The 25,681-nt window shown below is 40.6% G+C and overlaps 1 protein-coding gene and 1 long non-coding RNA gene across 15 annotated transcripts in view; both read left to right on the forward strand.

Moving 5' to 3' along the window:
- The window catches only part of SRPK2 (SRSF protein kinase 2), a 253,782-nt gene that overhangs the window by 48,324 nt on the left and 179,777 nt on the right, over window positions 1-25,681 (forward strand). The gene's annotated exons all lie outside the window — the stretch shown is intronic.
- Window positions 688-8,613, forward strand: LOC128775564 (uncharacterized). Its single transcript, XR_008420349.1, has 3 exons — window positions 688-697; window positions 4,768-4,987; window positions 5,227-8,613. It is a non-coding gene; the product is annotated as an uncharacterized LOC128775564 (long non-coding RNA).

Here is a 25,681-nt window from a genome sequence, read left to right on the forward strand (position 1 = left end):
ATAATATAAAATATTTTATATTAATATATATTAAAATATATATTTATATTTATATATATTTATATATATTTATATATTTATATAATATAGTACACAATACAGATACTTTTTCACTTCTTAGAAATTAATGTACTGTTCCCACTTTATCCTTAAAATAACTCTAAAGCACCAAACACTGTTCCCCTGTGTTCTTTGTTAGTATGTAGTATCTTGTACACTTTGGTGCTGAGTAAGTTACATAGTAAGTAATTGAGAAGAAAGACTTTATTGTTCCTAACATTTCTGAACAGTGCCAGTATTATAATCTTATTTGCTTTAAGAATCAGCTCTTGAGAAAGTGCTAGACTGCCTGCAGTGTCTCAAACATGAAATACGGGTAGGTGTTGCAGAGAAATTTCTGTGCTGTTCTGCCTTGTGGTTTGAAGTTTGAAACTTAGGAGGAAGTTGCTGCCTGACATTTTCAAACATTGGTGGTGGTAATGCAGACTTGAGCGTTGGTCACTGTCTGTGTTCATGGAAGGCCTCACCTTCCATTTGTGTTTGGATTTTGTTAAGGAAGTTTTAGTGTATACATTTCTCTAATGCTTTTTTCCCCCCAGCATACAGTTTCAGTCTTTATGTAAATATACGTTCTTAAAGTTTGTTTTCACAGATCATTTTTGACCCAGTGTTTTCTCTCCAGCTGCATCTGGGCCGTGTACCAGGGAGACCTAAGGTATTGAGAGGGGAACACTGAGCTGGGGAGAGCATTCCTGGCTGAGGTGGAGATGTATAGACTAGCAAATGAGATATCCACACAAACTTAAAAAACTGAGGTGAAATTCACACAACATAAAATTAACCATTCTAAAGTGAACGGTTCAGTGGCACTTAGGATATTCACAGTGTTGCAGCCACCAGTTCCAAAATGTTTCATCTCCTGAAAAAAGAAACCTGTGCCCTTTAAACACTTATACCCCACTGCTCCTTCTGCCAGCTCCTAGCCACTACCAGTCTGCACTTTGTCCCTTTGGATTGACCTATTCTGAGTATTTTATATAGTGGAATCATGCAGTATGTACCTTTTTGTATCTGGCTGCTTTCATTTCATATAATGCGTCTGAGGTTCGTCCAGTTGTAGCGTGAATCAGTATTTCATTCCATTTTATGGCCAAATAATATTCCATTACATGTATATGCCACAGTTTATCCATTCATCACTGATGGATGAATGTGTGTATGTGTGTATTTGAGTACCAGTTTTCACTTCTTTTGGTTATATACTTAGGGAGGGGACTGCTAGGTGGTTGTATTATAATTCTATGTTTATCACCACTCTTTCCTCTAGAGGTTCCACTTCTTGATATTCCCTCCAGCAATGTATAAGGGTTTCTCCACATCTTTGCTAACATTTGTTAGTTTCTCCTTTCTTGCTTCCTTCCTCCTTCCTTCTTTCCTACCTTCCTTTCTAAATTATAGCCATCCTTTTTCTTATTTTTCTTATTTTTTTATTGGGGGAGAGAGTGTGTGTGCATGTGAAAGTGGGGGAAGAAGAGGAAAAGAGAGAATCTTAAGTAGGCTTCATGCCCAGCACGGAGCCCAGTGAAGGGCTTGATCTCACAATCATGACCTGAGCCAAAAGCAAGTGTTGGGACACTTAACCAACTGAGTACCACCTAGGTGTCCCGAGCCATCCTTTTTAAATTATAGCCATCCTTTTTGGTTCGAAGTGGTCTCTCATTGTGGTTTTTGCATTCTCTAAATGATTAATGACATTGAGTATCTTTTCATGTACTTGTTGGTGACTTGTAGATCTTTGGAGAAATGTCTATTGACATTTTTGTTGTTATTGAGTTGTGCTTGTTATTTATTTTAGATACTAGACCTTTATTGGATGTATGATTTGTTAATATTCTCTCTTCTGTAGGTTGTCTTTTGCTTTCTTCTTCTTTTTTAAATTTTATTTAGGCTCTATGCCCCACGTGGGACTTGAACTGATGACTCTGAGATTAAGAGTTGTATGATCTACTGACTGAGCCAGTCAAGTGCCCCAATTTTTTGCTTTCTTGATAATGCCTTTTTAAAATTATTTTATTTATTTATTTTTTTAAATGTTTATTTATTTTTGAGACAGAGAGAGACAGAGCATAAATGGGGGAGGGGCAGAGAGAGAGGGAGACACAGAATCTGAAGCAGGCTCCAGGCTCTGAGCTGTCAGCACAGAGCCCGACGCGGGGCTCGAACTCACGGACCATGAGATCATGACCTGAGCCGAAGTCGGACGCTTAACTGACTGAGCCACCCAGGCGCCCGTTGATAATGCCTTTTGATGCAAAAGGGTTTTTAATTTTGATAGTCCAATGGATCTATTTTTTTCTTTTGTTGCACACGCTTCTGTTTGTATAATCTAGGAATCTATTGCCAGACTCAAGGTCCTGAATCTTTATTCCTATGTTTTCTTCTAAGAGTTTTATGGTTTTAGCTTTTATATTTAGGCTCTTGATCCATTTGGAGTTAACTTTTGTATGTAGTGGGAAGTAGGAGTCCAACTTAAGTTCTTTGGATTGTAGATCTCCATTTGTGCCAGCACCATTTACCAATGAGACCATTCTTTCTCCACTGAATGGGTCTTGCTGTACAAACTTTTCCTTCTGTTTATAAGTATATGGGTCTATCTAGAATTTATTTCTGAGGAAGAGTTTTTTTTTTTATTATTATTAGTTTGTTATTTATTTTTTTAAATTTACATTCAAGTTAGTTATATAGTGCAACAGTGATTTCAGGAGTAGATTCCTTAATGCCCCTTACCCATTTAGCCAATCCTCTCTCCCACTACCCCTCCATTAACGCTGTTTGTTCTCCATATTTAAGAGTCTCTTATGTTTTGTCCTCCTCCCTGTTTTTATATTATTTTTGCTTCCCTTCCCTTATGTTCATCTGTTTTGTATCTTAAAGTCCTCATATGAGTGAAGTCATATGATATTTGTCTTTCTCTAATTTTGCTTAGCATAATATCCTCTAATTCCATCCATGTAGTTGCAAATGGCAAGATTGCATTCTTTTTGATTGCTGAGTACTACTCCATTGTATGTATGTGTATATATATACACATATACATATATATGTGTGTGTGTATATATATATATGTATGTATATATATGTGTGTGTATATGTATATGTATACATACATACATACACACATATATATATATATATATACACACACACCACATCTTCTTTATCCATTCATCCATCGATGGACATTTGGGCTCTTTTCATACTTTGGTTATTGTTGATAGAGCTGCTATAAACATTGGGGCGCATGTGCCCCTTCGAAACAACACATCTGTATCCTTTGGATAAATACCTAGTAGTGCAATTCCTGGGCGAAGGGTAGTTGTATTTTTAAGTTTTTGAGGAATCTCCGTACTGTTTTCTAGAATGGCTGCACCAGTTTGCATTCCTACCAACGGTGCAAAAGATATTGCCTTTCTCTGCATCCTCGCCCACACCTGTTATTGCCTGAGTTGTTAATGTTAGCCATTCTGACACGTGTGAGGTGATATCCCATTGTGGTTTTGATTTATATTTCCCTGATGACGAGTGGTGATGAGCATTTTTTCATGTGTTGGCCATCTGGATGTCTTCCTTGGGGAAGTGTCTATTCATGTCTTTCGCCCATTTTTTCACTGGATTATTTGTTTTTTAGGTGTTGAGTTTGATAAGTTCTTTATAGATTTTGGATACTAACCCTTTACCTGATATGTCATTTGCAAATATCTTCTTCCATTCTGTCGGTTGTCTTTTAGTTTTGCTGATTGTTTCCTTCGCTGTGCAGAAGCTTTTATTTTGACGAGGTCCCAGTAGTTCATTTTTGTGTTTGTTTCCCTTGCCTCCGGAGATGTGTTGAGTAAGAAGTTGCTGCGGCCAAGATCAAAGAGGTTTTCGCCTGCCTTCTCCTTAAGGATTTTGATAGCTTCCTGTCTTACATTGAGGTCTTTCATCCATTTTGCATTTATGTTGTGTATGGTGTAAGAAAGTGGTCCACGTTCATTCTTCTGCATGTCGCCGTCCAGTTTTCCCCGCACCACTTGCTGAAGAGACTGTCTTTATTCCATTGGATATTCTTTCCTGCTTTGTTAAAGATTAGTTGGCCATACATTTGTGGGTCCATTTCTGGGTTCTCTGTTCTATTGATCTGAGTGTCTGTTTTTGTGCCGTGAGGAGGAGCTTTGTATGGGAGGGTCTTTGGGGGCCACAGTCTGGCTGTGGTGGTAAATAGGGATTTGTCACTTGAATGCAAAATTAGCTTTATAAGTATAACTTTATTTTATTATTTAAAAAGAATTTTAATTAATTTTGAGAGAGAGTGCCAGAGGGGAAGGGGCAGAGAGAGGGAGAGGGGCACAGAGGATCTGAAGCAGCCTTCGTGCTTACAACAGTGAGCCTGATGTGGGACTCGAACTCACAAACAGCGATATCATGACCTGATGACCAAACGATTAAATTAGGGCTGATTTTATTTTGGCTTTTGAGTCCCCTTATAGGATCTATTTAGTTTGCCTATTGTAGTTCAGTACTGTGAAGTGGGCTTACTGGTTTCCTTTTCTGAAAACTTATAGTTTGTTTTGCAATTTATTCTCAAGGTAATTATTAATGTATTTTTTATTTTTTCAATTAAATTTTTTTATTTTTTTATTATTTTTAAATGTTTTTTTATTTTTGAGACAGAGAGACAGAGCATGAATGGGGGAGGGGCAGAGAGAGAGGGAGACACAGAATCGGAAGCAGGCTCCAGGCTCTGAGCCATCAGCCCAGAGCCTGACACGGGGCTCGAACTCACGAACCGTGAGATCGTGACTTGAGCCGAAGTCGGACGCTCAACCGACTGAGCCACCCAGGCGCCCCTCAATTAAATTTTTTAAAAGTAATCTCTGTGCCCATCATGGGGCTCAAATTCATGACCTCAAGATCAGGAGTTGCATACTATACTGACTGAGCCAGCTAGGTGTCCCCATTTTATTTAAAAAAAATTTTTTTTAATGTTTATTTATTTTTGAGACAGAGAGAGACAGAGCATGAACGGGGGAGGGTCAGAGAGAGAGGGAGACACAGAATCCGAAGCAGGCTCCAGGCTCTGAGCTGTCAGCACAGAGCCCGACGCGGGGCTTGAACTCACGGACCGTGAGATCATGACCTGAGCTGAAGTCGGACGCCCAAGCGACTGAGCCACCCAGGCACCCCTAGGTGTCCCCATTTTAAAATGAGAATCTCAAAAAAAAAAAAAAATAATAATAAAAAAATAAAATGAGAATCTCTAGGGGCACGAGGGTGGCTCATTTGGGTATCTGACTCTTCATTTTGGCTCAGGTCATGATCTTGAGGTTTGTGAGATTGAGCCCCACATGGGCTCTGTGCTGGCAGCAAGGAGCCTAGTTGGGATTCTCTCTTTCCCTGTCTTTCTGTCCATCCCCACTCGTGTTCGTTCTCTCTCTCTCTCTCTCTCTCTGAAAATGAATAAACATTAAAAAGAAAATGATGGGGTGCCTGGGTGGCTCAGTTGGTTAAGCATTCGGCTTTGGCTCAGGTCATGATCTCATGGTTCGTGGGTTCCAAGCCCTGCATCAGGCTCTGTGCTGACAGAGCCTCTCTGCCCCTTCTCTCTGCCTCTCCCCTGCTGGTGCTCTGTCTCAAAAACAAACATTAAAAAAAAGACGAAAAAATAATTCCCTAAAGAAATTATACTGATAAACTTTAAGTTTGTTTAATGTAAACATTTTGCATATGCAGCTCCTCTTTTCCCCTCTTCCACATGATTAAATTGGTAGCAGTTTTGCAGTAGACACATTAAGGGACTGAAGATGAGAGGTGCTGAGCCAGTGAGGAACGTTAGCTTCCGTTTCATCCCTCTGTCTTTTGAGGGAGTGGATGTGGCAGTGTGTAGGGACTATGTGTTCATACGTGTGGGTGTTTTAGATTAAAAAAAAAAAAAATTATTTTAGAGAGGGGGAGAGAGTGCAAGTTGGGGAGGGGCAGAGGGAAAGGGAGAGAGAATCCCAAGCAGGCTTCCCACTGTCAGTGCAGCCCGAGAGGGGGCTCGATCTCAAAGACCATGAGTGAGATCAAGACCTGAGCTGAAATGGAGAGTCGAATGCTCAACCAACTGAGCCACCCAGGTGTCCCTTGTGTGTGTTTTAAAGCACAGATGTTGCTTTGCTTCTTTGAATCTTGTCTCAAATATATAGCAAAAACCAACATAAGGACAACACTGTAACTAAAAAATGGTAACTATTTAAAGATTTGATGACCTGGATTACTAGGAAAAAACCACTTGAGTATTTGCAAAAAATTTAAAAAGCTGATTATGTAATTTTTTCCTCTTCCTGGGTTAAATTTAATGGTGGATGTTGACAATAAAAACTAAAGTTTGTTAAAGTTAATCATTAATGTGTTTCTTGAAAAAGTGTTTAAGAATGTGGAAGAGGGGCACCTGGGTGGCTCAGTCCGTTCAGCATCCGACTTCGGCTCAGGTCATGATCTCACAGTTCACGAGTTTGAACCCCCATGTCAGGCTCTGTGCTGACAGTTTGGAGCCTGGAGTCTGCTTCGGATGTTGACAGTAAAAACTAAAGCTTGTTAAAGTTAATCATTAATGTGTTTCTTGAATAAGCATTTAAGAATGTGGAAGAGGTGCCTCTGGGTGGCTCAGTTGGTTAAGTGTCTGACTTCGGCTCAGGTCATGATCTCATGGTTTGCAAGTTTGAGCCCCTGCATCAGGCTCTGTGGTGACGGCTCAGAGCCTGGACCCTGCTTCGGATTCTGTGTCTCCCCCTTCTCTCTGCCTCTCCCCTGCTTGTTCTCTGTCTCGCTCAAAAAAAAAAAAAAAAAAAAAAAAAAAAAAGTTAAAAAAATTTCAAGAATGTAGAAGAGAGAAGAAGATAATTTTAAGCCTTAATAATACTACAAATGAATGTTTAAAAAAGTTCATGAAACCATAAATACCTGGAGGCTGTTGTACTTAAACCCCTATATTCTATATTCTGAGTGATAATGTTCAATAGTAGATAATCCTATTTTGATTGTAACTCTTAGCTATGTTGAAAAAGACATTTGCAGTGTGAACAATTTTGAATCTTCAATTAATATGTATAGAATTTTAAAATAGTATTGAGTTACATTTTCACAGAACTTAGAGATTTCTAAAGGGTAAAAGGGTGCTTTGTGAACATAACGTTTTCTTAACTGTGACTTCCAGTCAGTTTTGAAATATTGAGTAAATGAAGTTGTTTTTAAATATATGATAGATTTCATCTTTACTCCCTTGGATTTGTGTTTATTTTAGTTTTAAGATGTGACTCCTTGGGGGTGCCTGGGTGGCTCTGTTGAGTGTCTTGATTTTGGCTCAGGTCATGATACCAGGGTTGTGGGATCAAGCACTGCATTGGGCTCGGGGCTCAATGTGGAGCCTGCTTAAGATTCTCTCTCTCCCTCTGCCCCCCTCCCTAGCTCATGCATGCGTGCACTCTCTGTATTAAAAAAAAAAAAAAAAAGGAGAAAAAGATGTGACTGGTTTACTTGAAAATATTGCCTAGGTTTTGTTTTAAAACATGAATTTTACTCATGCATGTAAATTCCTGTTTTATAAGTTGGCTTGTGATCATTTGATTTGTGACTGTCTTGGGAGTACAGTAATGGAACGCTGGGGGTGTGAAATACCGACTCCTCACTGCCCTCCAGTGCCAGGGTTCTGTACTGGTGTTTAGTGGCTCAGACTGCAGGACCCTGTGCTTGGACCTAGAAGTTGCATGCATTCTGTAGTGCTTGAATTCTGTTTTCTAGAGAGTTAAGAGCTTTTACTCACATTCTCAAAGGAGGTGGGAGAAGCATGTCTTAAAAAAAAAGTTAAAAAAGAAGTTAAAGGGTTAATTAAGGTAGCATATTGGTAGCTGAAGGGTAAACTAAAAATAAGATTAGTAAAGTTCTTTGATATTAAGGATGTGACAGAAAGAACATAAAAGGCTCAGGTGCTGAGTGACATTTCTGATTATTCAAATAGCATGAATGAAGGAACTTGATACTTGTATAGACAGTGATTCTTAAATGTTTTACTCTCAGGACTCTTTTAGACTCTTAAAAATTATTGAGGAAACTAAAGAGCTTTTTAAAATGTGGTTTATATTGATTAATACTGTTAGAAATTAAAATTGAGAAATTTTGAAAGTTAAAAGAACAGTAGTAAACCATTGAGTATTAACATAAAATAGCATATTTTTAAATGAAAAAAATTTAAAATGAAAAAATTAAAAAAAATAAAACATTTGAAGAATTACATTGTTCTACATTTTTGTCAATCTCATTAATGTCTGGCTTAATAAAATCTAGACTCTGTTGTTTTATAGAGTTTATTTATTTTGATAGAGTGCAGATGTGTGCACATGTGCAAGCAGGGAAGGGGTAGAGAGAGAGGGAGAGAGAAAATTACAAGCAGGCTCTGCACTGTCAGCACAGCGCCCGATGCGGGACTACATCCCATGAATTGTGAGGTCATGACCTGAGCCGAAATCAAGTCAGACGCTCAACTGACTGGGCCACCCAGGCTCCCTGAAGCTAGATTCATATATATATATATATATATATATACATGTGTGTGTGTGTGTGTGTGTGTGTGTGTGTATATATGCTTCTGCCTTCAGTCTGTCACAGAATGTTATTTTGACTGAAATATATGAAAAAAAAATCCTTAAATTCATCCTCTGTCCTTGGCATCAGCTGTTTGTATTAAAGCAGGAACTTCATTTCATCAATTTAAAAAAAAATTTTTTTTTTTTAACGTTTATTTACTTTTGAGACAGAGAGAGACAGAGGGTGAACGGGAGAGGGTCAGAGAGAGAGAGGGAGACACAGAATCTGAAACAGGCTCCAGGCTCTGAGCTGTCAGCACAGAGCCCGACGCGGGGCTCGAAGTCACGAGCCGTGAGATCATGACCTGAGCCGAAGTCGGACGCCCAACCGACTGGGCCACCCAGGCGCCCCAATTTCATCAATTTTTAAGACTGTGTCTGCCGGGTTCCCCAGTTTGAATAACCATGGCTCCTCTGTTAGCCAGGTGAGAAAGGTGTCCCCTGGGAAAAGAGACCACTTTTCTTTGCAACCAGCATACTCCCACAGGTGTTTTCCCTGAGACATATGTATGCAACAGAATTGTTTCCTGCTTCATTGGACTGAACGTGTGCTCAGGGTTGAGATGTAATAATATGTTTTACTCCTTGGTGAAAAACACTCTTAAATGAGATGGACATGATCTTAAGTGCAAGTTAAGTGAAGAGTGCAGTGATTGCTGACGGGTGCAGTTTGGAGCCGGTGAATGTGAGGTGCTTGCCCTGTTACCGTTGATTCATGTGTCAGTACATGTCAGCACAGGGAAAAGGGCAGATGGCATCTTGTTACCATTATGGAAATAGCTTGGATCGTGTGGACTTCTTGGGATTTGTGAACTACTTTTGAGGGTTGTTGGGGGATTTGCACCTGTACTATGAATTACTGTGGCAGCTCTTCCTCCCGTCAAGAAAAATACAGAATCAAACCAGAGTCTAATTTTCAGGTATAATGGAGGGCAGGTGATGTCAATAATATTTCTCATTTTCCTGTTTGTCATTCTTATGTAAGCCTCTGAACTGCCCAGTAGACTAGGTATTGAACTTGCAGATGAGGTAAACACCCTGAGAGGCAGCATACCTTGCCTAACTTAACTAAGGTCACAGAAGTAGTAAACGGGGGCTCGTGGGCTGGAGCTAAAATGGGGTGAAATCAAAGACGACACGTCCACACGTGCCTGTAGGTAGATGTAACGGATCCTGGATTTAGGAGAGTCTCATTCGAAGGACTGGTGCCCTATCCTTGAACCGCCTGTGTCGTTACAGCCATTTTCTCCTTATCTTGTCATTAACCTTTTTCATTTAGAATCCTAGGAATCCTGATTAGAAAGATGCTTATGGAAACCACTGATATTTACTTGATCTTTGATCTCATTTGTAAAATTGGAATAAGGTCAAGGAATAAAATATTGTCAAGCTAGAAGGGAATGTAGTTAATCTGGTGGTTTTTCTTTCTCTGATTTTTAGAATTATTTGTACCAGTTTGCTGTGAAGCACTGACTTAACACGGAGGGAGTGTCGTCCAAGTGCATAGAGTACCGTGCTTTAGCTAGTCTTTGAGTATGTCTTCATGGAGTAGCGGGCAGACTACAGAAGTTAATGCTGCTTTCCAGTCCTTTCCAGTCATTTGAGAGGTAGTTTCCACTGCTTAAAGGATTCTTCTCTTCAAGTCAAGAGGCGCACTTTTAAGATTACCTGAAAGATACCTTTTTCGTTAATACACCATTTTGTGTTGTGTAAGAATGCTGGGAGTTTCATGGTATCAACTAAGAAGCAATTTCAGAAAATTTTTAGTAACTGATATCTTTAATATGAATATGCATTAGGAGGAATACTATCGTAGACCCTCAGAATTAGCAAAAAGTTATTTTGCAGTATATTAGAATCATGCCAAATATATTTAAGCTGGAATTTTCTTCACCAAGAATATTTCCAGATTTGCCAAAGGGATGAGAATACAGATGTGTATGTAAGATTTAGAATGAATAATAATACTCCAAGGGACTTTACAGATTATCTACTTAAGTGGTTTTAGAACTTTAAAATGGTGGAACTTTTTCTTTATTTCAAATCGTGTCCAGGAGTCCAGTATTTATTTATTTTTTAAAGTTCTTTTTAATGTTTGTTTATTTTTGAGCAAGAGACAGAGCACGAGCAGGGAAGGGACAGAGAGAGAGGCAGAGAGAGAAGCAGGCTCCAGGTTCCGAGCTGTCAGCACAGAGCCCTACGCGGGGCCCGAACCCACAGACCATGAGATCATGACCTGAGCCTAAGTCGAATGCCCAACTGACTCAGCCACTCAGGCGCTCCCAGGAGTCCAGTATTTAAAGCATAAAAGCCAAATGGTTGAAAGGAGAGTCGTGGGTCTGGAATCCTTATGCTTCTTGGCAGGTTCTGTTTGCCACTGCTGGGAGCCTTTGGTTAATAGTAATAAACAACATTAACATGTATCAAGTGTTCATTCTGGGCCAGATACTAAAGCACTTTACATGCATGATTTCACGGTTTGAAAGCCACTCATCTAGTTCAGCTTGTGAGTTTATCTCTGAAGAAGCAGGCACAGAGAGCTTACTAGCTCACATGAGTTGCCCAGGGTTTTTTGTAGAGTTAGTGTTACTGAAATTCTTCAGTCAGTTTAGCAAATGGTGTGTGTATGTGGTGTGTTATTTTTCCAGATACGAAAAGTCATATGTGTTCATTGCCAAAATTTTTGCCTTCAGAAAAGAGCAAAAGGGAAAGAACACTTAGCTTCACTAATTATGGATTGATCAGATTTTGGTGCCGATCTTTGTAGCCTTCTTAAATATTTATTGGAAAATTGATATATGTACCATACCATTTCATTAGGAATCTTAAGGTTAATAATACATTCTAAAGCATGTTCCTTTTTCCCTGAAAGTTCTTTATGAGAATGATTATTTAATGAAATTTTATTAAATTGAACAGTTTATTTAATGTTTCCCATTGTTGGACATTTATGATGTTTGCAGGGTTTTTCTTTTTTCTGTTGTATTTAATGCTGTAAGGAACATTTAATGAGCATAAAATTTCTGGAACATGAGCTTATAGATTTCAAATTAGTAGATCTTAAAAATATATTTTGGGGGCACTTGGGTGGTTCAGTCAGTTAAGTAGGAAACTGTTTATTTTGGCTCAGGTCACTATCTCACATTTGTGAGATTGAGCCCTGCATCTGCTCTGTGCTGACAGTGTGGAGCCTGCTTGGGATTCTCTCTCCCCCTTTCTGTCCCTCCATCCCTCGCTCTCTTTCTTTCTTGCCCCGCCCAATAAATAAACTTAAAAAACATATATATGTTTTGATGCATATTTCCTAACTGATGTTTGGAAGGTTTTTGCCAATTTATGCTTTTACAGTCATGTAATTAAACTCTTGTGAGTTCTCAACAGTGCAGCTAAAACAAATGGATAAGTCATTATTTTAATTTGCAGTTGAGTATAAATTAAGCTTTCAACTCTTTATATTTATTAGGTGTTTCTAGTGTTTCATTTGTAAATTTCTAGTTTTTTTTGTTTTTTTTGTTTTTTTTACTTTGCCAGCTTTTCTATTTGGATGTTTTTTCTCTTTTTAAAAAATAAGAGTTTGGGGCGCTTGGGTGGCTCAGTTGGTTAATAAGCATCTGACTTCAACTTAGGTCATGATCTCGAGGTTCCTGAGTTCGAGCCCCACATTGAGCTCTGCCTGCCTGGGCTTCTCTCTTTCTCTGCCCCTGCCCCACTTGCTTGTGCGCACGCTCTCTCTCAAACTTCAAAAAAATAAAGGGAAACTTGATTTGCTCTCAATTTAAAAAAATTTAAAAAGTAAAAAATAAGAGTTAAATGGAGGCAAAAATTCTCAACAAGATATTAGCAAATAACATCCAACAGTACATTAAAATAATTATTCACCATGATCATGGAATTTATTCCTGGGCTGCAGGGGTGGTTGAGTATTTGCAAATCAATTAACATAATATACCACATTAATAAAAGAAAAGAGGGGAGCCTGGGTGGCTCAGTTGGCTGAGACTCAAACTCTTGATAATGACTCAGGTCATGATCCCAGAGTTGTGGGATTGAGCCCTGTGTCTAGCTCTGAGCCATATGTGAAGCCTGCATAAGACACACTCACTCACTCACTCTCTCTCTCTCTCCCTCCCTCCCTCCCTCCCTCCCTCCCTCCCTCCCTCCTTCCCTCCTTCCCTCCCTCCCTTTCCCTCTCCCCCTCTCCCTCTCTCCCCTGCTTGTGCTCTTTCTCTCTCTAAAATAATAAAAAATGGGCACCTGGGTTGACTCAGTTGGTTAAGTGTCTGACTTCGGCTCAGGTCATGATCTTATAGTTCATGGGTTTGAGCCCCGTGTCGGGTTCTGTGCTGACAGCTTGGGGCCTGGAGCCTGCTTGGGAGTCTCTCTCTGCCTCACTTTCTCTCACAAAAGAAATAAACTTAAAAAAAAAAATGCAGCATTCATTCTGGATAAAAATCCTCAAGAAAGTAGGGATGGATGGAACATACCTCCACATCATAAAGGCCATATACGAAAGACCCACAGCTAATATTATCCCCAGTGGGGAAAATTTGAGAGCTTTTCCTCTATGGTCAGGAACAAAACAAGGATGTCTGCTCTCACTATTACTATTTAACGTAGTACTGGAAGTCTGAGCCTCAGCAATCATACAACAAAAAGAAAGAAAATGCATCTATCAGGACATGCCTGGGTGGCTCAGTTGGTTAAGCATCTGACTCTTGGTTTTAGCTCAGGATGTAAACTCTTGGTTTGTGGGATCAAGCCCTGAGTTGGGCTCTGTGCAGACAGCACAGGAATTCTCTGTCTTGGAATTCTGTCTCCCTCTCTCTCATAATAAATGAATAGACATTAAAAAAAAAAAAAAAGGCATCCATATTGGCAAGGAAGAAGTCAGATCTTCACTATTTGCAGACAACATGATATACCCTATGTAGAAAATCCAAAAGGCTCCACCAAAAAATTGCTAGAATACCTGAATTCAGCAAAATTGCAGTATATAAAATCAGTGTACAGAAATTTGTTGCATTTCTATACACCAATAATAAAGCACCAGAAAAGGAAATAATAAAGCACCAGAAAAGGATCCCATTTACAGTTGCACCAAAAACCATAAGACACCTGGGAATAAACCTAACTGAAAAGGTAAAAAATCTGTACACTAAAACCTATAGAAAGCTTATGAAAAAAATTGAGGAAGGCACAAAGAAATGGAAAAACATTCCACACTAATGGCTTTGGAAGAACAAACATTGTTAAAATATCTAATACTCAAAGTGTCTACACATTTAATACAATCCCTATCAAAATACTGCCAGCATTTTTCACAGAGCTAGAACAAACAATCTTACAATTTGTATAAATCACAAAAGACCCTGAGTAGCCAGAGCAATCCTGGAAAAGCAAAGCAAAGCTGGAGGCATCACAATTCTGGACTTCAAGCTATACCACAAAGCTGTAGTCATCAAAACAGTATGGTAGTGGCACAGAAACAGCCACATAGATCAACAGAACAGAATAGAAAACGCAGAAATGGACCCACAACTATATGGTCAACTCATTTGTGACAAAACAGGAAAGAATATCCAGTGGAAAAAGGACAGTCTCTTCACAGATGATGTTGGGAAGATCGGACAGCAACATGCAGAAGAATGAAACTGGACCACTTTCTTACACCATTCACAAAAATAAATCCAAAACTGATGGAAGACTTAAATGTGAGATGGATAAACATCAAAATCCTCGAGGAGAATACAGGCAACAACCTCTTTGACCTTGACAGTAGCAGCTTCTTACTAGATACGTTGTCAGAAGCAAGGGAAACAAAAGCAAAAAGGAATTATTGGGATTTCATCAAGATACAAAGCTTCTGCACAACTAAGGGAACAGTCAACAAAACTAAAAGGCAGCCTATGGAATGGGAGAAGATATTTGCAAATGACACATCTGATAAAGGGTTAGTTAGTATCATCAAATTGGGTACCCAAAAAACAAATAATCCAGGTAAGGAATGGGCAGAACACATGCATAGACGGTTTTCCAAAGAAGACATTCAGATGGCTAACAGACATGAAAAGATGCTCAACATCACTCATCATCAGGGAAATACAAATTAAAACCACAGCGAGGTACCACCTCACTCCTGTCAGAATGGCTAAAGTTACCAAATACAAGAAACAACAAGTTTTGGTGAGGATGCAGAGAAAGGAGAACCTTCTTGCACTGTTGGTGGGAATGCAAACTGATACAACCAGTTTGGAAAGCAGAATGGAGATTCCTCAGAAAGTTAAAAATAGAACTACCCTCCAATCCAGCAATTGTGCTATTAGGTATTTACCCAGAAGCTACAAAAATACAGATTTAAGGGGGTACGTGCACTCCAATGTTTATAGCAGCATTATCAACAATAGCCAAGCTATGGAAAATGTCCATCGACTGATAAATGGATAAAGAAGATGTGCACATGTGCTTGTGGACACACACACACCCCCCACACACTGGAATATTACTCAGCCATCAAAAAGAATGAAATCTTGCCATTTGCAAGGATGTGAATGAAGCTAGAGTGTATTATGCTAAGTGAGATAAGTCATGCAGAGAAAGACAAATACCATATCCATTCATATGTAGAATTTAAGAAACAAAACAGGAACATATGGGGGGGGGAGAGAGAAGGAAACAAAAATCATGAGAGACTCTTATTTAAAATTTTTTTTTATTATTATGTTTATTTGAGAGAGAGAGAGAGGGACGAAGTGCAAGTGGGGAAGGGTCTTAGAGAGAGGGAGACACAGAATCCGAAGCAGGCTCCAGGCTCTGAGCTGTCAGCACAGAGCCCAACGCGGGGCTTGAACTCACGAGCTGTGAGATCATGACCTGACCCGAAGTTGGATGCTCAACTGACTGAGACACCCAGGGGCCCTGAGACTCTTTTTTTTTTTTTCTTTTAAGTTTATTTATTTTTGATTGGGGGGGGGGCAGTATGAGTAGGGGAGGAGCAGAGGGAGAGAGAGAGAGACAGACAGCTGAAAATAATTCTGATAATTCTAAAATGGCCACCTGTGCAACAGTGCAGCCTGCCAGAAAGAAATCTCAAGGCATTTTCAGTCTCAGGGGTTTGTGATCTTTGAAGAAGTAACCCCTCTGGCTTTCTTTCTGGGGGTGATGGCTGTTAGAATTTACAGGCAGCAGGGAGAGGAACTCAGTGGCACCTCCTTTGGAAAAGAAAAATATGTCTTTTACAAATTTGGGCATGTCACCGTTTTAATGGAAGTGTCACTCAGCTTTTAAAATCCACACTGAAATTCACGGCATGGAACTTGGGTCCATGCCACTTCTATAAGGATTTCAACTCTTCAAGATTAGAGAGTTGTCGCAAGATCATTATCAGTACATTGGACAGTACCTGGCTGAATGGGCCAGGGCTCAGTAATGGTTCTTATGCAATTACTTTAACTTTGCCGAAGTGGATGTTGAAGTTCACATTTCACAGTGAAGTTCACAGTTGAAGTTCACCACAGCCTTTCTCTTTTCACTGGCATTTTTCCTGTTTTGCCCCATTTAAAAGGAAAACAGCGGTGCCTGGCTGGCTCAGAGCATGCGACTCTTTTTTTTTTTTTTTTCAACGTTTTTTATTTATTTTTGGGACAGAGAGAGACAGAGCATGAACGGGGGAGGGGCAGAGAGAGGGAGACACAGAATCGGAAACAGGCTCCAGGCTCCGAGCCATCAGCCCAGAGCCTGACGCGGGGCTCGAACTCACGGACCGCGAGATCGTGACCCGGCTGAAGTCGGACGCTTAACCGACTGCGCCACCCAGGTGCCCCATAGAGCATGCGACTCTTGATCTCAGGGTTTAAGTTGAAGCCCCACGTTAGGTGTAGAGATTATTTTTAAAAAAAGATTTCTAATTAATAAATAAATAAATAAATAAATAAATAAATAAATAAATAAATGGAACACAAAACCCACGACTCTTACTTTCCTTCTGGCCTTATTCTGCTTCCTTTCATTGTTTTTCTTCATTGTTCTTATATTGGGTGATGGGTCTACTATTTGCTTTCTAATTGTGCTGGTTTAACTTGTATATATATGCTACACATATTCTTTTGTGTATATAGCAGATACTATGTCTTTTCTAGAGAATAATCTCTTTGTTTATATTCTCCATGTTCATTTCTCACTTGCTTCGCCTGCTTTTAACTCCAGTTTTTCCTCTATTTCTTCATAATATATGGACTTTCTGTGTATGTTTCTCTTGACATCAGTCAGAGGAGGAGTCACGCAGTATTATGTTGCGGAGAGATTAGTAAAGTCAGAAGATATGCCATTTGCACATTGAAGGTGGATACACTCATTTGCCTGGGATAACTGTGAGGCTGAAATTAGATGTACTTTGTAGAATGTAAAGAACTGTATAAATGTAAGGCGTTATCATAGTGATAATATAAAGACTTTGACTTACCCACAGTAACATAAGTAGTCCTAACTGGAACATCGGACTATGACATTTTTAGTGATTGGAAACCCTCTCAAATACCTTGTGTGTCTCTCTCTCGCTTGAGAATTTTCTTCATGACTCCTGCTGGGCCTTGGTGCTATTCCACCTCTGCTGCTCTGTCTCTGTAACTAGATGTGGGATGTGGGCGCTGGGAGGAATTGTTGTGACCCTGAGGACTTGCTTCCTTAGCGTTTGCCTTTTCCTGGGCGTTTTTTCACTTCTTCCCCTTTTTCTGTTACTTGATGCTCCTCTTTGAGCTTCTTGACTCTCATACCCTATAGCCCGGCCTTTTATATTCCTTAGTCAGTTAGAATACTCTTCCTCTGACTTGGCTGGCTGAACAGAGTGTCCCCTAATCTTTGGGCTTTTGATTCTTTTTTTGTGGTGACTTCAAACAGTTTCTTCTTCCTCTCCCTCCCTTGCCTTCAGAGCATTTTTTCCCTTTTGTTTTTTTTTAACCCCCTCTTCTAATACCAGAGCTCATAAAACTTGTCAATAACCAAGGGAAATCAAAAAGGCAGAGGTTGTACTTGGGACATATTGTAGTTAGGGCACAATTTCAGGTTCGCCCCAGCTGCAGCGTAGTAGTTACCAGCAGAACGAAGAGGAAACTTGACAGCGGAGGAGAAAAACAGAAAGTTGATAAGTAGAAGCAGTGAGGTAAGTCTGTGGCCATTGAAGAGATGGTGGGGCAGCTGTGTGCCCACTATGGGTGGGGTGGGGGGTGCAGGGCCCAGGAGAGATGAGCGAGCGAACGTGTGTGTGCCTCTCAGTAGTTGAGGGAGCACCAGGGTGCACACGCAAGCCAGCGACTCCCACACCGATTTGCCCCTTGCTGTTTTTCCTCTGGAAAAGGGTGGAGAGAAGTAAACTGGTATCTCTAGGTAACTTACAAAGGTGGAAATATGGGAAAGTATCATTTGACCCAGTACAGCTTTGGTTTCATTGTTTTATATGGCGCTATAGCTCTAAACCAGCAGCTTCTTACTCAGAATAATTTTATTGAGCTGTCATTCACACACCATAAAGTTCACTCATTCCCTTCTCTCTGCAGACCCTGGCAACCACCACTCTGCCTTTGGTCTTTATGAATTTGACTACTCCAGATACCAGATAGAGGTGGAGCCCGACAGTGTTTGTCTTTTTGTGACTGGCTTATTTCACTTAGCATAATGTCTTCCAGGTTCCGTGTTGAAGTGTGTGTCAGACTTCATTCCTTTTTATGGCTGAATAACATTCCATTGCACATACATACCACAGTTTATTCACCCACTGATGCACATTAAGCTTGGTTCTCCTTTTTGGCTACTGTGAATAGTGCTACTCTGAACATTCATGCACTCAGATTTAAGTACCTGTTTTCAGTTCTTTGGGCTGTATACCTAGGAGTGGAGTTTCTGGGTCATGGGGCAGTTCCCTTTGTAACTTTTTGGGGAACTGCCAAGCTGTTTTTCAGAGTGACTAAACCATTTTACATTCCCACCAGCAATACACAGCGTTCCAGTTTCTCTATATTCTTTATAACACTTTTCATATTTTGGATGACCCAGCCTAATGGATGTGAAGGAATGTCTTGTGACCTTTATTTGCATTCTCCAGTAACTAATGATGTTAAACAGATTTTCATGTGCCTGGTGGTCATTTTTATATCTTTGGAAAAATGTTTAAGCTTTTAGTTCACTACAGCAGTTAAGCAGGGTCATAACCATGTGCAGAGCCAAGCCCCTCCTAGAGTGTGGGTTCTATGATGAAAAAGAGTAAAGAATCTCTCTGTCTCTCTGACCTGTGCTGTGTGAAAAGGCTGAAGTAGTTGGCATAAATAATGTGTATTGTGGAAAGGTAGATTTGGCTTTTTTTTTTTTTTTTTTTTACGTTTTTTATTTATTTTTGAGACAGAGAGAGACAGAGCATGAACGGGGGAGGGTCAGAGAGAGGGAGACACAGAATCCGAAACAGGCTTCAGGCCCTGAGCTGTCAGCACAGAGCCCGACACGGGGCTCGAACTCACGGACCGAGAGATCATGACCTGAGCCAAAGTCTGCCGCTTAACCGACTGAGCCACCCAGGCGCCCCTAGATTTGGCTTTTTAAACAGAGACTTAACTTAGTTTTTTATGCTCCATTTCATTTCACTAAGGTTTGAGGAGGTTTCATGGTAGATGTGCTAAAATGAAGAAGTCTAAGTAAAAGAGAAAAATTAGGATCAAAGGAAAATTAACTAGACCGGGTAGAAGAACATCATTGAACATTGCTAGATGGAGAGGAAATGTATAGCAGTTGGTGTAGGATTATGGGTGATACAATATTTTCTTCTTTGTATATGACTTCATTTTTTTCAACATCTAACATATATTGCTTTAGTAAGGAGAAAATTTTACTAGAGTATTAAAATTCTGAACTTATCTGTCAGAGTTGCTGCTTTATCCACACTGATACATTATCCATTCTCACGGTTTTATCTGCTATGGCACTTGTGTTCAACCTGTCCTTCTTCCCTGAATTTCAGGTGCTCCTGCTGCCCAGTGTGCACCGCCCCCCATCCTGTCTGGGTCTGGGACCCAGAAGGGCACCTTCCAGCCTGGGTTCCCCAGCCGCACACTTTGCATGATTTCTCTCTCTGCCTTTTCCTTTCTGTTCGGCTCAGGGCTCATTGCTACCGGCAGTCATCCCAGATGAGCACCCCCCCCCCCGCCCCCGCCCCCCGCGCTGGGATGGGGGTGGGTGCAGGGCCAGGGATTCCCTTGAATTCTTGCACTCTTTCTGTGCTGACTTGGGATCCTTCTCTCACTCTTGGGTGGCCTCTACCTGGCTCTGTCATGCTCACCACTGTGTTTATGGCACTGTGTCTATGCACTTTTATCCTCCCCTGGATGAGGTCATAGACTTCTTCAGTGTTTGTCCCCATGCCTAGCAGAGTGTATGATGCAGAGGTGGCCCAACACCTGGCTATTAAATTAATAAATCAGGTTTTTCTATCATGAGTGCAAACTGGTGGATGTGGCCTGGATCATACCTGTGGCTGTGTTTGTGTACCTCCCCGTGCTTGGAAACTTAGGATATTTCACATAAAAATCCCTACCTCCGTGTTCTGAAAATACGAGAGTATCTGGCCCCCTGCATCAGCATCCCTCTGCCTTGGCTGTTCACTAACCCCGGTTGTGGTTGTGGCCCCTTCCATCCCCTTCATCTCACAGGAGACCTGCTCTACTCATGTCACCTGCTGTCCCTTTGAGACACTTGGGATTAGGTGGAATCCAGAGGAAGGATGGATTGCATGCCTTATAACCAGATCTGTCTGTCTCCTGTCGGTCTTTTGGGAGAAGGTGGGCAGCAGGCAGAGGTTTTGGTTTCTGGTGTATTTCTGCAGTTCTGTCTTTATGTGAGGGTGGTTACGGACAGAGCTTTAAACTTTCGTGTATACATACACAAAGTGCTAGTGAGTTGACTTTCCAAAGATATTAGCAGAGTGACTGTCCTAATAACACAAGTTCAAATCAAATGACATGTTTAGTTATGGGAAAGTCTATCATTCTTTTTTATTTTTTTCCTTAAAGATTTATTTATTTTTGAGAGAGAGCGCAAGCAGGGAAAGGACAGAGAGAAAGGGAGACAGAAGACCCAAAGTGAGCTCCGCACTGACAGCAGTGAGCCCTATGCGGGGCTCGAATCCATGAACCGTGAGATCATGACCTGAGCAGAAGTCGGACGCTCAACCGACTGAGCCACCCAGGCACCCTGAAAGTTTATCATTCTGAAGTTCCTAAATTCCTTTTTGGAGTTTTTGACGTGTAATTTGTATGTCGATGTATGGTTTTTGGTTAAAATAAACATCTCTTACCTTTAGCAAATATGTATGGACTTGCCTAGAGAAATCTTTAATTCCTTTATGAAATTAAAGGTTGAGTTTTGTTACTTATGTTTGGAATTTGAAGGCATTACGTAAATTGTGTTCTTGGTGTGGCTGTATGCAAACTTCATGTTCACTTTTTTTTTTTTTTTTTTGGGCCATGGTGCATAAATTCACAGGGGGCTGATCCCAAGCCCAAGCAAAGTGCTGCAGTCTTAGGAAATGGGGCAGCCTGGAAGGGCTGGAGACAGGGCAGTAATGCGATCAGTTTTCTGTTTTTGAAACTTGACCCCACTGCACTGTGGGCCATGGGCTAGAGAAGTGTGGAGATACCTGGAGCAGAGATGGTGAGGGCTCCGATTAGAATAAATGATGAGGGAGGGAGAAATTCTGATTATTTGGGGGGAAGTTATATCATCTAAGTACTTAGGTTAATTATGAAACTCCTTTCAGGTAAGAGTGAATGAATCCTGAGAATACTGTAGTCCACAGTATCCTCTTTTCAGGCTATTACGCTGATTGGGAAAGGAGAAAGAGTCTCATGGCTCTCTGGGGGAAAAGAATCTTTTAGGTGGGTAACCAGAAACTCACAATTACTCCTTTCTGTCCTCCAGTACGTTCCACATAGAGGGGTCAGGTGCTTCAGGCACTATGAAGCAGCGGGCCTGACCATAGAAGAAGCCACACCAGCCACTGGACGTACTGCCTGCTGGTTAAAAGCAAGAGCTGTTGTCTGCCTTTCAGTCATGAGATATACCACTTCCCCTTTGTGTGCTTAGGTGTCCTCAGCTGTCCCCTGGGGCCCTGCAGGTGTTTACTTACCTCCCAGTGGTGTTGCAAAGAGTAAATAAATTATTATATGTCAGATGTTTACAATAGTGTCACGTATTAATAAGCACTTAGAACATATTGCTCCTACCGTTGCTGTTACTATTTTTATTAATGGATAGATCCACAAATAACTCTTTGGAGTGAAATTTCTATTACATTTTGTATAATTATTCAAAGTAGAGAGATTATAGTAGAAAATATCAAAAACAATACTGTTTGGCTCCAAACCACAATAAGAACTTTGCCTTATAGCCTTCTAGGTGATCATCAGAACGAAGACTAAATTAAAGTACGTAGAAGTGAGTGAAAGTCCATACGTGTCCACCATTCCTTAAGGTGACCTCCTGCTCTGCTTCTTGTCCTAAAGAGAAATCCTAGTATGCAGTACTTTCCGTGTAAGCTGTATGAGCATTTTTACACGTTAAAAACAGCATGCACCTGGCATTTTCTAGAGCTCCCCGAAAACATAATCCTGCCAGTGCTTGGGAGGTGAGATGGGAGAAGGGGGGAAGCAAAAGAAATGCTCAGGTGCTATCTCAGTGTGCTGCAAGATAGGTTGTTGGCAAAAGGGGGACAGGGTTTGTTTCCTGTGGGTTTTTTTTTTTTTTTTTTTTTTATTCTCCATGGTGCAGACCTGATTTTCTATGGAAGCAGTATCATGAACTGTTAGGCCTCCGGGTGGAGCCACAAAAGCTGTCACCCCAAACTTCTTACTTTGGACATACTTGGGTAACGAGCCCACAACTGTAGTAGTGAAGCCGTAATATTTATGAAGGCCTCCCATTTTGCTAAGTACGTCTGCGCATCCCGTGTCATCCTCACTGCAGTCCCATGACACAGATATTTTTATAAAATTCTTATTTTCGTGGTTGATGGTCAGGGACGTAAATCATTGGAATTTTAGGAGCTGTCTTGCATGACTAGGGAGTCAGCCAGAGCCCATACTCAAAGACATCATGGTATGTCCCACCTAATTGTAAAAATACTACTTGACTGTAAAAAAATATATATCCTGATTATAAATTCCTTTCGATTCTATATTCTATCATACTTCTACTTATTAAAGGCTTCTTCAAGGCACTGTGTGCATCTATAGAGGTATACCTTTTGTACTTTTTCTCATGCAGTGTTTTTCTGTGTAAAACTAAGATTAAAAAATTTTTTTTTAATTAAAAAAAAATTTTTTTTTTCCAACGTTTTTTATTTATTTTTGGGACAGAGAGAGACAGAGCATGAACGGGGGAGGGGCAGAGAGAGAGGAAGACACAGAGTCGGAAACAGGCTCCAGGCTCCGAGCCATCAGCCCAGAGCCTGACGCGGGGCTTGAACTCATGGACCACGAGATCGTGACCTGGCTGAAGTCGGACGCTTAACCGACTGCGCCACCCAGGCGCCCCTAAAAAAAATTTTTTTTAACGTTTATTCATTTTTGAGAGACAGAGCATGAGAGGGGAAGGGGCAGAGAGAGGGAGAAACAGAATCTGAAACAGGCTGCAGGCTCTGAGCTGTCCGCACAGAGCCCGACGCGGGGCTCGAACTCACAAACTGCGAGATCCTGACCTGAGCCAAAGTCGGACACTCAACTGACTGAGCCACCCAGGTGCCCCTGTAAAAGTAAGATTTAGATAATACTGGCAAGTAACAGAATAAGAAATCAGCATATGTCAGTGACCAAATGGACGACCTGCCAGGGCGCGGTGAAGAGGGTAGGAAGCTTCTCTCACCTGCCTGTCTTCTTTGCTCTTCAACAGAATTCTAGGTCACCAACTTCACAGACTCCGTTCTGGACTAAAACACCTACTTAGTACATGTTGAAAATTATTTGATCCTGTATGTCCTCTTTTGGTTTTATCATTTGTTTATCCTTTTTAAAAGATGGAGGAATTCTTATTTTAACAGTAAGCCTTTCTTACGTGAAGAAAAGCCCCTTTGTATTCACCACAGCAGATGGAACAGCATTTGTACTTCTAAATTTTTTAGTAGTAAGACCGCCTAAAATAGCACTAAAAGTGAATTACTTTGATTGACACTCGCCCTCTCCCCCATCCCTGTTGGGGAAGCCTTGGTTTTGCATGATAAACTCTGACCCTTCAACTAAAAGCTCTTTACGAGCTGAGGCCTTTGTGTTTCAGGCCATGTTCACTTGCACCTGCCTGATACTCAGTGCCTTCCTCCACTAGGCAGAACTGTGAAATAAGAGGCAAGGACTGTTTGCCCTTTTCAGGACTGGGCAGCATGATGATTTGACGCCCGGCCCTAAATGTGAATTTGTATTTCCATAATGAGGTTGTAAGTTTGTGTACGAACATGTCTTTTTTCGGTGTTAGAGTCCTTTTCCTCTCTTTCCTGGGATCACTTTCTTTTATGTAAATGTTCCCGTGGTAGTGTTTTAATTCTAATTCTGAGAAATTTATGCCTTTTGTTTTCCATTAGAATTTATTCTCTACTTAAGTTAGAGGTGTATACAACATTAAAGTGGTTGCCAATAAAGACATTTGTAAATGAATGTTTTGGTTAAACGCTTTTCCAACCGAAGGTGGCCTCTTGCCAGTGAGAGGGCGGTAGTTAGCCAACACATCTTTCTACATGACTTTTTTTTCTTTGTTCAGGCAGAGTAACATCCTGCTACTTTAATGGCTGAAGACTCCTCTCCTCTTTATGGGATTTGAAAAGAATGTTGTTTGCCTGGTTTAAAAGGGTTGACTAGAAGTTGACTGTGGTGTGGTCTCTTAAGTTGAAATATTTCTACTTTATGGTTTGGTTCTTGGGATCTGTCCTTTGCAATAACAATTCATAGTTATTGTGACTTTCATTAATGTTATGAAACTATGGTTTGTTTGGGGTTTTTTTGGTAAATACATTGAAAGGCATGAAGTGAGTACAATGATCGATGACCCTCCAGGGCCCGATTGAGTCCTTTAAAAGCCTAAAGCACTGTGCCTTTCTCTCCCTCTAAAATGAAGAAAGGCAATACCAAAATGTAAACTAAAGAATTCCTATTGTTACCTGTAGTTGAAGAAGTACGTAAAATATCAATATTAAAAAAATTCTTTTATTCATTTATTTTTTTGGTGGTATTCCCCAAACATGCTGAAGGGGGAACAAAGTTTGCCACCTCAAAACATGCCACTTTGGCAAAAAGATTGTTTTGAACCGCAGGCAGCTCTCTGCCCTCTTACTTTCTATCTAAAAGCAGGATATAAGTTTCCATTTGTAAAAGTGTTCCCCTTTCCCACACCAGGAGTGGAAGAATCTTCTCTGTGTACCAATCTTACTAACAGACAGCCCTGTCTTACAGCACTTACCTTCGTCCCCTTCTCACAGCTGCTCCCAACCTTTTCCTTCCAGCACCGTTTGTTAAGTCCTGCATTCCATCCATCCTTTGAGTTGCTCATCACAGAGTTTTCCTGTGTGCATGAGCTTTAAATGTGTAAATAAGCGAGTTTCTTTCCTCCTGTTAATTTGTCTTTAATCACTTTGATTTGTTGGTGATCCTCGGAGGGTAGCGGAGTTTTTTCGCCCCCTCTACATGGCTTCCTTTTGGGCAATGCAGCTCTGACTCTCCCCCAAATTGTACCAAAGGCAATCAGAATAATACTGGAAGAGAGGAAGAGAGCATAGTTTATCTGGTGGAAGCTTTTTGTTTTTTTAAAGTTATTACTCTAGAATAAGTATTCGTTCCTTTTTTGTATACTGCTGTGATAAAGCAGGATTTTTAAGTAAACATCCTTTATTCTCTCCATCCGGAGCTTTAGAATCCAGAGAACACAGAAACCCATTAAAATAGGTACTTGAGGGGAGCTGGGTGGCTCATTCAGTTAAGCGTCTGATTTTGGCTCAGGTTATGATC

This window comes from Panthera pardus, unplaced genomic scaffold (genome assembly GCF_024362965.1).
Source record: "Panthera pardus isolate Hobbes unplaced genomic scaffold, ASM2436296v1 HiC_scaffold_8, whole genome shotgun sequence".
In the NCBI taxonomy this organism is placed as follows: domain Eukaryota; kingdom Metazoa; phylum Chordata; class Mammalia; order Carnivora; family Felidae; genus Panthera; species Panthera pardus.